The 15,848-nt window shown below is 53.8% G+C and overlaps 1 long non-coding RNA gene and 1 pseudogene across 2 annotated transcripts in view; both read right to left on the reverse strand.

Moving 5' to 3' along the window:
* The window catches only part of LOC309625277 (regulatory factor X-associated protein pseudogene), a 228,078-nt pseudogene that overhangs the window by 42,602 nt on the left and 169,628 nt on the right, over positions 1–15,848 (reverse strand). The window lies entirely within an intron of this gene.
* On the reverse strand, positions 5,700–15,748 carry LOC309626247. The gene is made up of 3 exons (XR_014243071.1): positions 15,660–15,748; positions 7,224–7,460; positions 5,700–6,680 (listed from the first exon to the last, which is right to left on the reverse strand). It is a non-coding gene; the product is annotated as an uncharacterized lncRNA (long non-coding RNA).

Genomic DNA, 15,848 nt, shown 5'->3' on the forward strand with positions numbered 1-15,848 from the left:
TTAACTCTTCGAGGAAAGCAAGCAGCTCTGCCTGACACCTGGTAGGTATTCGATTAGTTTTGTTTCCTGTTCCTCCCTTCTCGCTTCCTGCAGAAGGTCACAGTGACAGTCATCCCGCAGCACAGGACCCTTTTCTGAGAGTGAGTTTTGACAGAGGGAGGGGCTGGAGCAGATGAGCCCTGTTGCTGGGATTGGTGCCAACGGCGGCTTCAGGGAAGGGACTGGGAGCTTGTGAAGCCTGTGCGGGGCGAGGGGGTGGGGAGCAGATGCGGGCAGACAAGCAGGGCCTAGTGATTCTGCCGGCATCTCGCTAAGACCTGGCGCTGCTTAGATCCCCCGCTCCCACTGAACTAGACTCTCAGATCTATCCCCATCCCCTCCCTCCCACCCCAGCAAAAACCAGAGCAGCCCCGGGCCCGGGAAGCTGTGCTGTGGCAGCCCCTCCTCTGAGGTCCTAGACTGGTTCCAGCCCTGGTCCTTGCCCTGCCCCAGGGGAGGTCCCGCATCCCAGAGCTGGGAATCGCCCAAGCAGGTCTTGGGACCCTCCGAGGCCATCTCTGGGGCAGCCCTCCTGGGGCCGGGGCAGCCCTCCTGGGGCCGGGCCCTCCTGGGAGGGAGGACAGATGCCATGGTCCCAGCGTCCACCAGTGGGAGCTGGGCCTCCCAGTGTCTATGATGGTGACATCTTGGCTCCCTTCACGCCCCACCCCCAACCGCAGCTCAGAGGACCCGCCCTCCTGAGAAGAGGTGTGGGAAAGGGGTGCTCTGACCACAGGGAGCCAGGGCTGGGGGGCAGCCAGGGACATCATTAATGATTTCCTCTTCATCCTAGACCATAACCTTCCCCAGGAAGAATCTTCATGGCAACTTAGGGAAACACTCAAGTATAGGGAACAGAAAGGCTTTAGGGGCCTGGCAGGCCTGGGCTCGATCGTACCTCTTCCATATTCCAGCCGTGTAACGTTGGGCAGGTCACCTCCCTGCTCTGAGCTCCCGTAATGGGGTCGCCTCAGCAAGGCCCCCTGGTTCTGCCTTCAGAATCACTCAGATCCATCCACTGGCCCATCCTGGTCCAAACCCCCATCTCTCCAACATGGACCAAGGCAATGGCCTTCCCTGCGGGGGGGCATCCTGCTTCTCTGTCCCCTGCAGGCCATTCTCCCCCCTGCAGCCAGAGGGCGCTCCTTCAGGCGCAGATCCACTCTCCCCACTTCCCTGTCTAAAACCAGTGTGAGGCAGATAAATGTTTACCCACCTGCTGCCCATCTCCATGGTGTAAATACTCCCACCATGGCTGATTTCAAGCTACAAATAGTTTAACAACGCGCAACAATCCTGAAGATTTAACAAGTGGTTCTCATGTGCAGACATGAGTTGGTTGCAGCACACCACTGCTTAAAAACCCTCCAATAACTACTAATGAAGTTTAAACGCTGGATGACCAGGCCCCCGGTGATCTGGCCCCCACCTTGGCCATTCTTCCCACATTGTTCTTCCCCTGCCCCACTCAGAGCCTTTGCACCCGTGGTTGCCTCTGCCTAGAGCACCGTTCTCCCAGTTCTTCATAATACTTTTTCTTCTTTCCTTTCCGATCTCAGCTCAGATGCACCACTCAGAGTGGCCTCCCCTGACCGTCTTGAACCCCCTTGACTCCTGCTTACCTTTGGTCTCACCTCATTCTCGTTGAGGTCTATTTTGGTCTCATTACTCTGGGTTGTCTCTCTCCCTACTGGAATCTGATCTCCATCAGGGCAAGGATTGGGACTAAATTGTCCCTGCTGGGTCTTAGTGTCTAGAAGAATAGTACCAGACACACAGCAGGCGTTTGATACTTGTGTGGGTACAAGCACAGCTTTGGAGATACACAGCTTTGGGTTTGAGTCACGGCTCCCCCACCAACCATCTACATAACCATCACTGAGTCACTTAATCTCGTTGGGCTTCAGTTTCCTCCTCTGTAAATCGGCGACAGCAGTGCCTATGTGATGGAGCAGTGAGAACTTAAAGATGACATGTGTAGGATGTTCAGTACAGTATCTGTTGTTACCAGGGCCTCAGAAAATGGAAACAGCCTCTTCACTTGCATATATCCAGCAACAGGGACCTCATTCCCTCCCAAGGTAGCCGTGTCCACCTCTGGGCCACTCTGGCCGCCAGAACATCTGCCCTTCCTTACACTGAGTCCAAATATGTCTCCTCATAGTGTCCCTCGTTAAGTCCTAGTTCAACTGCTTCCCCACAGAACGTCTTGTGCCATTATAACCACGTTGTGAATGTTGAGCACAGATTTATGTCACATTTCGGCACGACAGTGAAGGCAGATGTGACATCCCTCAGCAACTCTTCTCTAGTCATGAGCTGTCCGGTCTTGGCAAGTCTCCTGACCTTGCTGAGCCTCGGTTTCTTTCTCTGGGAAATGGGGGTTAACATAGTACCTACCTCATACGTAGTTGTGGGGATTAAATTAGCTGATATACACATACACTTAGCAGCTGGCACACAGTAAGTGCCCCCAACACAAAAAAAGCTGCTATCATTGCTATTACTCTGCCAGGTGTTAGTCCACTCCCGGATCCAGCATTTGTGCCATTTTCGGGTCCACAGCCATTTCTGGTTAAGGCCAGACCCTCTCTTGAAGCTCTGCAGCCAAGCTGGAAAAAGAGCCAGTTCTGTCTGGGTCACCCACCCCACGTGCACCCCCAGCTGCCAGAGCTGCCCCCTCACGGTGGACCCCTCACAGTGGAGTCTTAGCACTTCCCAAACTCTCCTGGGGGTTACCTGACCCTGGGAGGTCACTCCACCACTGAGCTTGGAGGCAAGGCCCCCAAACTCCAGGTCACGAGCTTCCCTGAGTAGGGGCTGAATCCCCAGCTGGGGTGGCTTCTGCCAGCTCCCTAGGTGCTCTGGGCATCCCGATGTTCCTAAAAACGCTGGTGCTGGTGGGTGAACGGGGCGAAGAAGACCAAGCAGGGGCAGCAGTGAGGAAGGAGGACCAGGGGAGTGTGGAGTTCTGAAGGCCAGGAGGAAGGGGGGCAGAGGTGAACCAAGTTCTAACCTGGTTCCATGGTTCCCCAGTCCCCGGGACGAGCCATCGCACTCGTGATTGCATCACCTGTGCAGGTGTGATTAAGGTTCTGCATCAGTGGACTGAGAAGTGGGAGATCGCCAGGTGGGTCTGATGTAATCACAGGAGCCCTGAAAAGGCAGCGCGTCTTCTCCCACTGGTGGCAGAGGAGCGAGTCTAAGAGATTCCAAGTCCATCTGACACCCTGCCCTCTCTCTCCAAATGTCCTTGTCCTGGATGCCAACCCCCTCGGGGTTCTGCTGTGAGCTCAAAGCTGAGGCTGAGAGTTCGGCCACGTCTCTGCCGATGGCCAGGACCTGCTCTTGGGAACAGGGACTGGGACCGTTTCTGCCCATGGCCCTGGGGGCATTTTAGGGGCTGATGCCACGCAACTGGGGAGATGTCTGGGCCAGTCTCCTCATCTTTAGACTATGCTCCTGCCCCCAGGGAAGCCTCCCACTGCACCAATAGGAGAAAGAAGCAGCCTGTATGCAGCTCCGTCTTGTCAGGGCAGAGTGTAAGAGCTTCAAACCCACCTATTCCTCTAGTCAGGGGTGGGTGGAAATGCCCATGATCTGAGGGATATGTTAGTGTATCAGTCAGGGACCCTGCAGGTGGAATCGCCAGGTTTAGAAAGAAAAATACAGGACACCCAGTTAAATTTGAATTCCAGATAAACAGCAAGGAATTGTTTAGCATAAGTATATCCCACGCAATTTTTGGGACATACTTCGACTGACGGACGATTTATTATGTGTCTGAAAGTCAAGTTTAACTGGATATCTTATATTTTATCTAATATAAGACACAGCAGGCACATGCAAAAGGTTAAATGAAGAGAAGTTGATGAAGTTGATGAGGGGACAGAGGGGTGGGCAGGGTCAAGGGCACCAAGGCAGACTGAGGCACCCGGAGTCCAGGAGCAATGGGAAGCTGTTACCATCCCAGGGAGGAAATGATGTTCTGGAGCCTGGAGAGAAGCCGCCTGAAGAGCTGCAGCCATGCAGGATGGAGTCCCTGGGACCCTAGGCCCGAAGCAGAGGAGGAGCTGGAGAAATAAACACCCCGACTTCTCTCTTGTCCCGCCCACCTGGCCTCCCATTGGCTGGACCCAGTCAAAAGCCAGAGGGCAGGGACCTTGGTGATGCCCTGGTCAGCCTGCCGGGCACAGAAGGGCAGAGCAGGGATCTGACAGCAAACGGGCAGCCAGCACAGTGTGGAAAAGGAAACCAGGGCTTCTTAATCCCCCTTGGGCTCTGTCCCCTTGACGAGACTTACAGAGGGCTTTCCCAGAAGGCTGGGCGGGGATGGGGCAGAGTCACAGATGCTACACATAGGCCCCCAGTCCTCCAGGAAGAGGCTCCGAGTGCAGGCCAAGCACATGTGGCCAGATGTCCACAGGGGCCTTTCACCCCTCAAAGCGTGGCTCCAACTGGCTCCAAGCTCATTAGGGTCTCTGGCCCTTTGAGTCCAAAACCTCTCCCAAGACTTCCACCAGTTCCAGGGCTTCTGTTCTCCTGCCCCGCAAGGCCCCTGCTCCAGGCTGGCTATTTCCACCCAGACTGGACCCCTCCCCCCCGGAGGCTCACTGTCTACAGCACCCACCATTCAGGAGCCTGACTGACCTTCCTGGGAAATTCAGGCAGGTGGGAGGGTGCCACCCCTCCCCCCTCCGCCACCACCCCTGGGTGCAGGGCTGGTCCTCCACATCGCCCTCCCCGACTGCCCCCATCCCGGGTCCGCAATCTTCTCTCTCTGCTGTGCGGAGCTTCTCCCCCGCCTCTGAAGGCCCAGAATGAGGTGGGAGTCACATCCACCCCAAACTTATATCCGAGTATTTCTCAGCAAAGACCCTCTCTCTCTCTGTCTCTCTCCTTCCCTCACTCCCTCCATCCCTCCCCCCTTGCTCCTCCCTCCCCCCACTCGTGTACCTTGCACCAGGCTGTAGAAATGAAAGGACCCCCCCACCCCAGGCTGCTCTTTGCCACGTGAGGATACAACGAAAAGACAGCCAGCTACCTACGAGCCAGGGTCTGCCGGCACGTTGATCTTGGTCTTCCCAGCCTCCAGAATTCTGGAACCAGTGGCAACCCTGCCTCAAACATACAGATGATGCCAGGCCTTAAGGGATGTCAGTGCAACGTGAGAATTTGGGTCACCGACTGAGAAGCAAGCTACCCACCCACCTGGAACGCTGACCTTGGGCTGATCCGCGAGAGGAGTAAAGGTCTGCCTTTGGTAGCCCCAAAGGAAACCAGATCACCTCTCCATCATCTCCCCCACAGGCCAGGCCCTCAGTGTGGCCTGCAGAGCTCTCCTGGTCCAGCGCCTGCCGACTCCTCCAGCCCCACGTCTGCCCTTCCCCACACGCTGCACTCTGCCCAGGCCCACCTCCTGTGGTTGCCCAGCTGGCCACAGGCTCCAAGGCCACGGGCCTTGGCTCATGCTGTGCCCTCTGCCTGCGATGCCCTGCCCCCACCTGTGCACTGAGACAACCTTCACCTGCTGAGACTCAGGGCGGCCTGTTCCTCCTTTGTTGGAAGGTCTCGCGCCCCCCCACCCGCTAACCCCTCCCCCTCCTCCCTTCCCCACCCCCCTCCCCTCCCCCTTCCCTCCCCCTACTCCTCTTCCTGGCCCCTGCTCCCTGCCCCCCAGGCTGTGCCTCCCTGGGGCTGGGATGTAGGGTTTCTACATCCCAGCAGCCGACACTGCTTCTGGCTCTTAGTAGAGCTCATGGCATTTAGTTTGTGCCTCGAGGATAAAAATAGTGATAGTTGCAGTTATTGAGCCTCAAGCAGCCACTGCCCTAGACCTTTTCATTTAAACCCTATATCGGCCCCATGAGGAAGGTGCTAGTTATGGCTCCTGACTTACAGGTGAGAACCTGAGGCCCCGAGAAGGCTGAGTAAGCCGTCCAGCAGCGGGAGAGGGGACATTCAGCAGACCACCCAAGCCGCATCTACTCTAATCCTGCACCAGCCACTGTGCAGAACCTGCCCAAAGGGTGGAGGGAAAGGGCATTGCCGATCCAATAGGGTCCAGTGCAGCCACGTGCAGACGGATGGAGCAAGGCTGGGGGCACTGAGAGAATGAGGCTGCAGAAGGCGGGGATGATCTCTGGGGGGATGACCGCAGAGGCCTCGGAGATCCCACCAAGACCGCCCGGGCAGCATGCGTCAGATGCAGCCTGTTTTGATTCTCTCAGCATCCATGTGCCCCCTGGGGACGCAGCAGCCCTCACCCCGACGGGCACCAGACTGCATGGGTCAGAAACCAGGCCTCTGGGCACCGCAGCCTGGAGATTATCTTCAGGCCCCAGTGGTCCTCATCCCAGGACTTGTGACACAGCAGACACCTGATCCCATTTGGTCAGGCTAAATAGAGACCTAGAGGCCTGGAGAGAAGGACAAGACTGAGGGGCCAGCTGGCCATCTGGGGCCACCCATAGGCCCTGCATCAACAAGAAGAGGAGCCCAGAGGCTGGCAGTCGTCCCCCACAGCACAGCCCTGACTGCTGGCAGAACTGGTGTGCACCCAGGTCACATGCTTCTCGGCGGCCCGGCCAGGAGCGATGACAGTGCAGTTTGGAGGGGATGCTGGCTGGCTTCAGTGGAATCTGGAAAATTGGGAAGTAAGAGAGGAAGGGAAAGAACAGAGAGAGAGAGAGAGAATTTTAAATCCAGCCCCTGTATTAACCGAGTGAACTTGGAAACGTATCTTAAAGCCTCCATCTCCTTATCCGTGAAATGGTGACCGCCACATCCGCCCCTCAGGACAGTGTGAGACTGACCACAAGTGCCCATGCTTTTCAAGCTCTCGGCCACCGCATTCCAGTGTCCGCTCACCCCAGGGGTCCCAGGGCCTCCTGGAGGGTCAGCCTCGCTGGGGCATGTACAAGCCCGTGTGTGCATGGGTGTGGGAGAGAGTGACCTGTGCAAACACATGCATTGACTGAATTCTGCCCAACAGCCAGTTACTTTGCAATTATGTGTAATGGGAGGTTGAATCCCAGGACTCAGAGACTTGTCCAAAACCATTGTTGTCACACTTTTTATTTCTGGTTTTGAAATATTTACATAGACTTGATTTGAATTCCAGCTGACTTACAATTAGAATTTTTATTCTCAGAGAGCAAAGAGGTGTGGGTACCCCAACTTACAGCTGCTCATTCTGGTTTCAGAGGCGCTCAGAGTCTGGAGGAGCCTGTGTTCTTAACAGCTCTCAGGACCGTGCCTTCCTTCTTTCCTCAGGGCTCCAGAGAGGGGAAAGACTTGCATAGGGTCACACAGAACTTTCCAGAAGGGCCAAGACCAGCACCCTAGAGGCCAGGCCTGAGCTCTCCCCAAGGTGCCAGGTGCCTCTCACCACACACATGCACCAAGAAAGAGAGACAGATCTATATTTTTAGGAAACAAGAGACATCAACAGTTACTTAATATATTTATAAGACTAGTTCATTTGCTAACTGCCCTGCCAACTGGTAGATTAAATTCACCTCTTTTCTTCACTGGAAGAAGGTAAGCTGTGTGTGTAGTGTGTGTGTGATCTAAGCATCAACAGCACGTGTGTGTGTGTGTGTGTGTGTGTGCCTGTGTCTGTTCTGTGTGTCTGTCTGTCTGTCTGAATGCACCAGCTACCAGCAGGGACACCTGGCACTAGCAGGGCTGAGTCCTCCCCCACTTTCCTGCTTAACGGAGAACCCTAAGCTTCATGGTGATCCCTGAAGCTCTTGCTTCTGCTTTGCTTGAACTACGGCTGCATTTCCCTCTGCTGGTGACCTTCAGGGCTGTTTATGAGCCCGTTTCAGTGAGCCATCCCTATAACAATCACAAGGTATTTGAAATCCAAACACCTGGCCCTCCTGACGGCAGCTATTCCTGAAATCCAAAGCCATCCTTGGGGAGCCTCTCTCACTCCTAGCAGACCTCTTCCTCCCTTCGCACGCCCTCTTCCCATTGCACCACCTCACCGTGCACATTTTGACCATTAATTCTATGTTGGGGAAGCTGTCCTGTGCACTGTAGGATGTTTAGCAGCGTCCCTGACCTCGACCCACTAGATGCAGTAACATCTAGTAGGAAACCCACCTCCCTCTGTTGTGGCTACCAAAAATGTTTCCAGGAATTGTCAAATGTCCCCTGGGGGGAAACTGTCCCCAGCTAAGAACCACTGTTTTCAACCAACCACCATCCCCTCTGTCTCTATTAGGAAGTTTAAACTAATAACAACATCTAACATTTATTGACGTAAGTTTTTATTCTAAGGAATGTATATATACAGAAGTTCTCCCTTATCCATGGAGGATACGTTCCAAGGCCCTCAGTGGATGCCTGAAATGATGGATAGCACCAAACCCTATATATACTGTTTTTTCCTATACATACATACCTATGATAAAGTTTAATTTATAAATTAGGAACAGTAAGAGATTACCAACAGTAACTAATAATAAAATTGAACAATTATAAAAGATATGTGAGTGTGGTCCCTCTCTCTTTCTCTCTCAAAATACCTATTGTACAAATTCAATGCCTTTTCCATCTTAACTAAGTGCTCATCACACGCTGTGGCTGTAACTTTTGCAGTTTGAAGTTCAACAGCAAAACTAGCACAAATTTCTTTATCCTTCTTCACAATTTCACAGATAGAAGGTTTATTCTCACGCTAGATCTTATCAACCTCAGCATACGATTTTTTTCTTTTCTTATTAATTTGTGAGCTCTCACCTTTTCGCTTAAAAGAAGTACTTCACGGCTTCCCTTTGGCACATCCAAATTGCCAGCATCAGTGCTCTTACGCTTTAGACCCATTATTAAGTAAAATGGTTACATGAACACAACTACTGTGGTACCGCAATAGTCGATCTGATAACTGAGAGGGCCACTAAGTGACTAATGCCAGGATATGCTGGACAAAGGGATGATTCATGTCCCAGGCAGGACGGAGCAGGATGGTGTGAGATTTCGTCATGCTACTCAGAACCGCTTGCAATTTAAAACTTATGAATTGTTTATTTCTGGAATTTTCCATTTAATATTTTCAGACTGCGGTTGACCAAGGGTAACTGAAACCATGGAAAGTGAAACCGAGGGTAAGGTGGGGACGACTACTATATATAAAATTTAATCCTTGCAACCTTCCTGTGAGGAATAGGTACTATCATTTTTTTCCCCACTTTACAGATCAGAAAGCCAAAGCTCAGAGAGGTTAAGTAAGTTGTCCAAGGTCACACAGCTAGCAAGTAGCAGATGACGCGAGTCTTGGTTCTTAGCCACTTGGCTCTGCAAGGGAGATCTGGGGCAGTCAACTTACAAGCAATTCTGTGCTGGGAGTGGCCCCTGCCTGACCCATTGGAGTGGGAACAAGGAAGCACAATGACATTGACACCCAAATAGCCTGTGCTTAAGCCTCCAGCTGGTCACTGGGGCTTGTGGTCTATTGCAAACCACAACCTCCCTGCCTCGAAGCATTTCTGGGAGTCTCCAGGGGGTAACAGGCATTGTAAATGTGCCCATGAGGATGTCTGGCCTACTTTCTGGGCCCATCCCCCTCTGATGTGGTGGGATTCCTGCCAATTTGCCCAGCAACTTGGGTTTTAGGGTCCAGGGCATGATGTGATTATCAGCCACCATGATCACACCGTCAGCTTGGGAGGGAGCTGCGGAAAAGCAGAATGAATTTCTGGGAGCGGTGGCTTCTGCCTTGGTGAGCCCCTCTCACTCTCCAGCCTCAAATTCCCTTTCCGCAGAAAAAAGACAATGGAGCAGGTGAACCCCAGGACCTTCTGGTTCTGACATTTCTTGATCTTCTGACCTCTCAGTTCTCTGTGGGACAGAGGCTATGTGGGCGGAGGTGTCACCATCACCAAGTGCAGGCGAGCCCCAGGAGGGCCTTGGTTCCTCCATCAGGATGATAACACCTCCCTCCCGGGATGGCCATGCAGGTGCCTGGACCCCTGCAGGGGCTGCTAAACGGGGGCATCTGCATCCCTTCCCACCCCCAGGATGTCGGGGCGCCTGGTCCACTGCCTGCCTCCTCCTCAGCCCCGCCTCCCACCCAGAACCCAGGCCCTCCTCATCGCAGCAAGCCCAGGCCCTTCCTCGGAGTGCCAGATCTGGCTGACATCTCTGCAGTGTCACATGGCCACTTTGGACTCCCCGAGAAGCAAGGCCAAGGTGAAGCCGTCAGCCGCCTTTCAGCTGACTGCCCTGCAGAGATGCCAAACGGGTGAGAACTGCATTTCTGGAGCTGTCACTTTGCTCCCCGCAAGCTCTGCCTCCAGAGCGGCTGGCCAGGGGCTGAATACGAGAGGCTCCTGCCCTCACTGCTCCACTGCAGTAATGGAGGGGTGGCACTGGGCCGGCAAGGAGCTGCTGGATCCAGCAGGAAATGCAGCGCCTGACACAGCCTGGCTCACCCCGGGGCAGGAGGGAGGGCCTGCTGCATGCTTGTCTTGGTTGGGAGATGAGATGCCTTTCCCTCTTGCCCAAGGGCAATAGAGAGCTCCCAGATCTGCTTGGAACATGTTTATGTTCGTGGCTAATCTGTTCCCAGCAGCTAACAGTGCTAACTTGAGTTCCCAACAGTGACTCAGGCATGGTGACTCAGGTTGGCCCACAGGGTCAGCAGCGTGCAGGATGGCTCAGTCCAAGGCCCACTCACTGGTCACCTGAGCCTGCCTGACCCATGGGGGATGCCCTCCCCTCCTGCACACACCCTCCCCCTGCAGGTGGCAGGTGGGAAGGAAGAAGTACCGTGGATGAGCGTCTCCTGAGTGCTGGGCCCTGGGTGGGCTGTTTGAGCCCTGGGACCTCATTTAACCCCTTAAGAGCCATGGGAGAGAAGACTCATCCCTCTCCTATTCTCAGACGATGAAACTGAGATTCAGAGAGGTGCAGGGCTGTAGCGAGGGTTGGGCTGGGATTAGCCGGCACCAATGCCCATGCTGGAGACAGGACAGGGCGGTGCTAACTGGGATTGCATGTGGGTGGTGACTCCGCAAGGAAGATGTTGTCTGCACAGGGCTGACCAAGCGCGTCCCCACCAGGCCCAGGACCACCCCCTACTGGGACCTCCTCCAAGGGCAAGACACTTCGCGGAGAAAGAGCTTACAGACAGTTGGCCCTGGGGCTACAGTGCTTCTGCGGCAGATGCTTCCATATCCGAGGGCTGAAGCCCAGGAGCCGAGGTAGAGGGCCTCACTCTGCGTCTCTGGGCAGGGATAACTCGGGGCTGCCAGCCGAGGATGGCTGGTGATTTGTGTGACGGGGGATGAGGTGTAGAGCAGGGAAGTGTGAAGCTGGCTGAGGCCGTGGCTCTGCCATTCCTTTCTGTCCTGCTGGTCTGTCCTGGCCGCTCTTGTCTGAAGGGTCAGTCGTGGATGGTCATGGCTCGGGAAGGCCCCAGCCGGCTGCAAAGAGCTCGTGTCCCACAATGGAGTCTGTGCCTCACATCTGCTAACGGTGATGCAAACCCTTACAAGACCCCATTGTTCCTCCCTTGACATGCATGGGGGCTGCTGGAGGGAGCAGGGCCGGGATCAGGCTGCCCTTCGCCAGGCCCCAGGGGCCCCCCCTCATCCTTGAGGGTGTCACCTCCACATCTAGGGTGTTGATGAGCTGTGAGGCTGACCTGCCCTTCTCTCCCATCTGAGGGGCGGGGTTACACCTTCCCTCTGCTTTCTATGAATAGGCAGACTGTCTTCTCTCCCAGGAGTCTGCCTTGTCCCCCAGAGCTGGGAGGTTGATGGGGGTCCGGACTGCTCCAGAGGAAATATACTGTCAGTTGGCCGCACTCCAGAGGGCACAGTGCTCACGGTAAAGAAAGGAAGGGGGTGGGGGACTTCTCTCTGCCTTCTCCTCGCCCCCTCCTTCCTTTCCACAGATGCACCTCCCTCCCTCCCAGGACTTGGGGCCTTCGTCTGCCCTCCCTACCCCTGCAGGCTGCCCTCTGTCCTCTCCAACCCAGAACTCTGCCCAGGGTGTGGATCTCTTTCCTGTCCCTCTTCATCTCTTGAAACCAAAATAAACTGATATTAAGCGGCAGCCAGGGCTGGGGGCCAGGACGCCAAGGCTGCAGAGGTGCTTATTTTAGCGGATGATGTTCCATCACTGGGTCAGAACTGTCCCAGGCACTGAACCACATCCCAGCTCCCACCCCCTTTTCACCCTTCTCTGGCTCTTCCTCTCCTTCCTGAAAGAGGTATCGCTGTCATATGGAAAACATGCTGGGCTTGGCTCCCTCTCTGGTCCCTACTAGGTTTGGGGCTCTATGAACTGCCTCCCTCCCAAAAACTTTACTCATTGAATTCAGATTAAAATAAACATGGAGGGAAGCCTGAAAGGGAGAGGTCTGGTGTGTGTGTGTGTGTGTGTGTGTCTGTGTCTTTGTGTGAGACTGTGTGCAGCCAAGAACCAGGATGATGCTGGTGGACGTGCCACAGCCCTTCCCAGTTTAGATCCAGGAGCTGTGTGGCTTGCATGTAAGCATATATAGCAACAGCCATTTAATGAGCACCTACTATGTGCCAGGAACTGTTGTAGGTACTGATACTCAGCAGTGAACAGAAAGACTATCCAGATGGGACAGACAGGCAATAAACAAGTGACAAATAAATGTATAATAGTTAAGGGGGGGTGATAAGTGCTATGGAGAAAAATGAAGCAGGGTAAGGAGATGGAGAGGGAGGGAGGGGAGGCTCTGTGTAGGATCGGGAGAGTAGAACCCTCCTGGTGCCATGTGTGAGCCCTGGGGGCTTTCTCTTGGTGGCCCAGCCTTCTTTCTGCTGCCCTGCAGGTCGACCAGTTGTTTGGTTTCTGCCTCTGCATCTATGCCCCATTTAGCCCTTTCTGTCCCCATAAAAACCTTCCCTGGAGGACTGTTCCACAGGACCACCTCTGGGGCCTTGCACAAAGGCTCCAAAGATCACTGGGGCCAGGACTTCTCAGATGCTTGTGTAATTTGTAATCAGGGACACATAAATTAAAACTGCAGTGAGCTACCACTATTGATCATCAGAATGGATAATGTGAGAAAAGATGGAAAATGCCAAGTGTTGGTGAGGATGTGGAGGAACTGGAACTCTTACACACAGCAGATGGGAAGGTAAGTTGGCACAACAACTTTGGAAAACTGGTAGTGTTCCTGGAACTTAGCCTATGCTGATTTTCTGATCCAGCGATTCCTGTTTTAGGTGTTGACCCGACGGAAATGGATATGGATATTCACCAAAAGATAGTCTAGAAAGTTCACAGCTATGCTATTCATGATAGCCGAAAACTAAGCACCACCCACAGGTCCATCAGCAGTAGAGTGAATTAACTGTGATATATTCATAGCGTGGAAAACTACCCAGCAACAAGGAGGAACAATCCATAACTACATGAAACAATATAGACACAGACTTCACACTCTACAGTTCAGTGGAGGAAGACACAGACGTGACTGCGTTCATATGAAGTTCAAACAACTTGACCACTAGCTGTTAGGAGAGTGGTCACCCTTGGCAGGAGGTGGTGGGTGGTGGTATTGAGATGGGTGCAGGGAGCCAAAGGGGTCTTCTGGGGTGCTGGTAACATTCTCTCTTTGACGTAGATGCTGGGGTGTCTGTGAGTTGATTGAGCTGTATGCTTATGATAGGTGTGCTTTTCTGTGGGTATATTATTCTTTAATGAAACGTTTTAAAAAATTGGTGCTGTTCAGGCCTTGCCTCGGATGAATGAAATCAGAATCTCTGGGGGAGAGGCAGGCGTGGCTAAGTTTAATAGGATTCTAACGTACAGCTAAGGTTGGGAATCACCAGGTTAGCCCAACCTGTTCATTTTGGAGTTGAGTGACCTGTGATGTCCACAGACAGGCCAACCCGTGTTTATCTCAGGGTCTGTGGACGTTTATCTGCAGCTTCAAGCCTCCCAAGTGGGATGAGTGAAGGACCAGCGGAACAGCAAATATTCACCAATTTATAGTCGTAGCCTTGCAGGGCTCCTTGTTCTGCCCCAACATTTGGATTCCCATTACCTGGGGGATAGAGCTGCGACTAAAAGCATTGGCTTTTGCATCAGGCAGATGTGGTTCAAACTGCTAAACCGTCACTTATAGATTCTGGGATTATTGACAAACTCCCCAGCCTCTCTGAGCCTCAGTTTTCTCATCAGTGAAATGGGGTGACAGTAGCACTTGCTGGAAAAGTTGTGTGAGTACAGCCAGAAGACATTATCATATATGAGTCAAAGTGTATCTGGCCAGTCCCCTCCCCCTGCTGTCCACCCCCAATGCACTTTCTGTTCCCCGTGATGCTTCACCCACCATTTGGGCTCTTAATTTTCAAAAGATGAGTGCAGGCACAGGCAACAGGATTTGGAGACTGAGTTTCTCCAGCTTTCTTGACTCTAAGTGGTTTGTCTGGACTGGCAGGGAGAGGCAAGGCAGAGGGTCACCTGAGAAGGGGCCCTGTGTCTGCCCATGGCCCGGCCCTCCCAGGCCAAATCTGAGGTCTGTGACACATTGACAGCAGAGGAATCTGTGCCCCATGTCTGGCAGGGATCCCAAGGAAGCAGCAGGACCCCAGGGATGCATTCCATGGAGTCCACTAGAACTCCTTCCTACTGAGAAAAATTCCCAGACATTAAAGAGCCCTAGACAGCCGCCACCTTCTCCTGCACCCCGCCACCATGGCACACAGTCTGGGAGGGGCTGAGTGTGAGCTGTCCTTGAAGGGTCACCAGCCACAGTGGCCTGGGGGGACTGTCCCAGCGGGAGTGATGTGAGTAGCTGGGAGACAGCCTGAGACTAATCATGTCCTCCCATCCTCAGCCCCGGGTCAGCCCTCCAGAACACTGACCCTACCACAGGGCACCCTGAACTCACTGAGATTTATTTCCAGATGAACTATGCAAAGTGAGCCACGCCAGGGGGTCATAAATCCAATATCCTGAAAGGGGGAAGGGGTCTTTGAAATTGAAATTATTTTCCATTTAGAGGAATAACACCAGGTGACACTTGCAGCCCCCTGACTCTGACGCCTGAGATCTGAACGCAGATGCAGGCATGTGGGTGCCTGGCATCCTGTGTGCTCAGTGCGTGTGCCTCCATGGGTGTTGTTTTTTTGCCACCCGAGGCTGACATTTTGTGGCACTCCATCGATTCCAGAAACGGGGTATTCTTCCCTGGCCCTGGAGGAAGGGCTCCCTTCTGCCGTGTGCCTCCGCTCAAGGCTTGCCCACATGCTTATTTGCCCTTTGTAGCTCCAGCCCCACCCCATGGCCTCCAGCAGCTGGATCCTGGTACCTCCAAATATCAGGCTCTGCCACCTGCTACGCACGCAGTGATTTCTGCAAAGGCCCTTACACTGAACCCTCTCATCTTCCCTTCCCTCTCGTTCAGCCCATCTTCCTCCCTGCCTTCCTGCCTGCTCTCAATCTCCCTCCTTCCTCTCCTCTTTCCCAGCCTCCCTGTCTCCTCTCCTTCCTCTTACTTCTCTTCCCTCCATCCTCTCTTCCCACTTTTCCTCTTTTCTCCCCGTTCTCTTCCCTTCTCATCTCGCCTACAATTCCTTCCTTGCTCTTGTGTCTTTATCTCCCAGCTCCGTGTCTCTTACCCTCTGCATCTCTCTCCTCTCTCGCTCCCTCCTGGGGAGTTCCAGAAACATATCCATATATGGCCTCCATGTCAGGGATCACAAGTGATGACATCACGGGAGGGCCAAAGCTCCGAGATGCTCTCCGAAGTGCAGTCCGTAATTGACGCGCCCTGGAGGAACCAGGATCGCGGCTTCCCCAGTGCAATC

Source organism: Balaenoptera borealis (genome assembly GCF_965194805.1).
Source record: "Balaenoptera borealis genome assembly, chromosome: 3".
Taxonomy (NCBI): domain Eukaryota; kingdom Metazoa; phylum Chordata; class Mammalia; order Artiodactyla; family Balaenopteridae; genus Balaenoptera; species Balaenoptera borealis.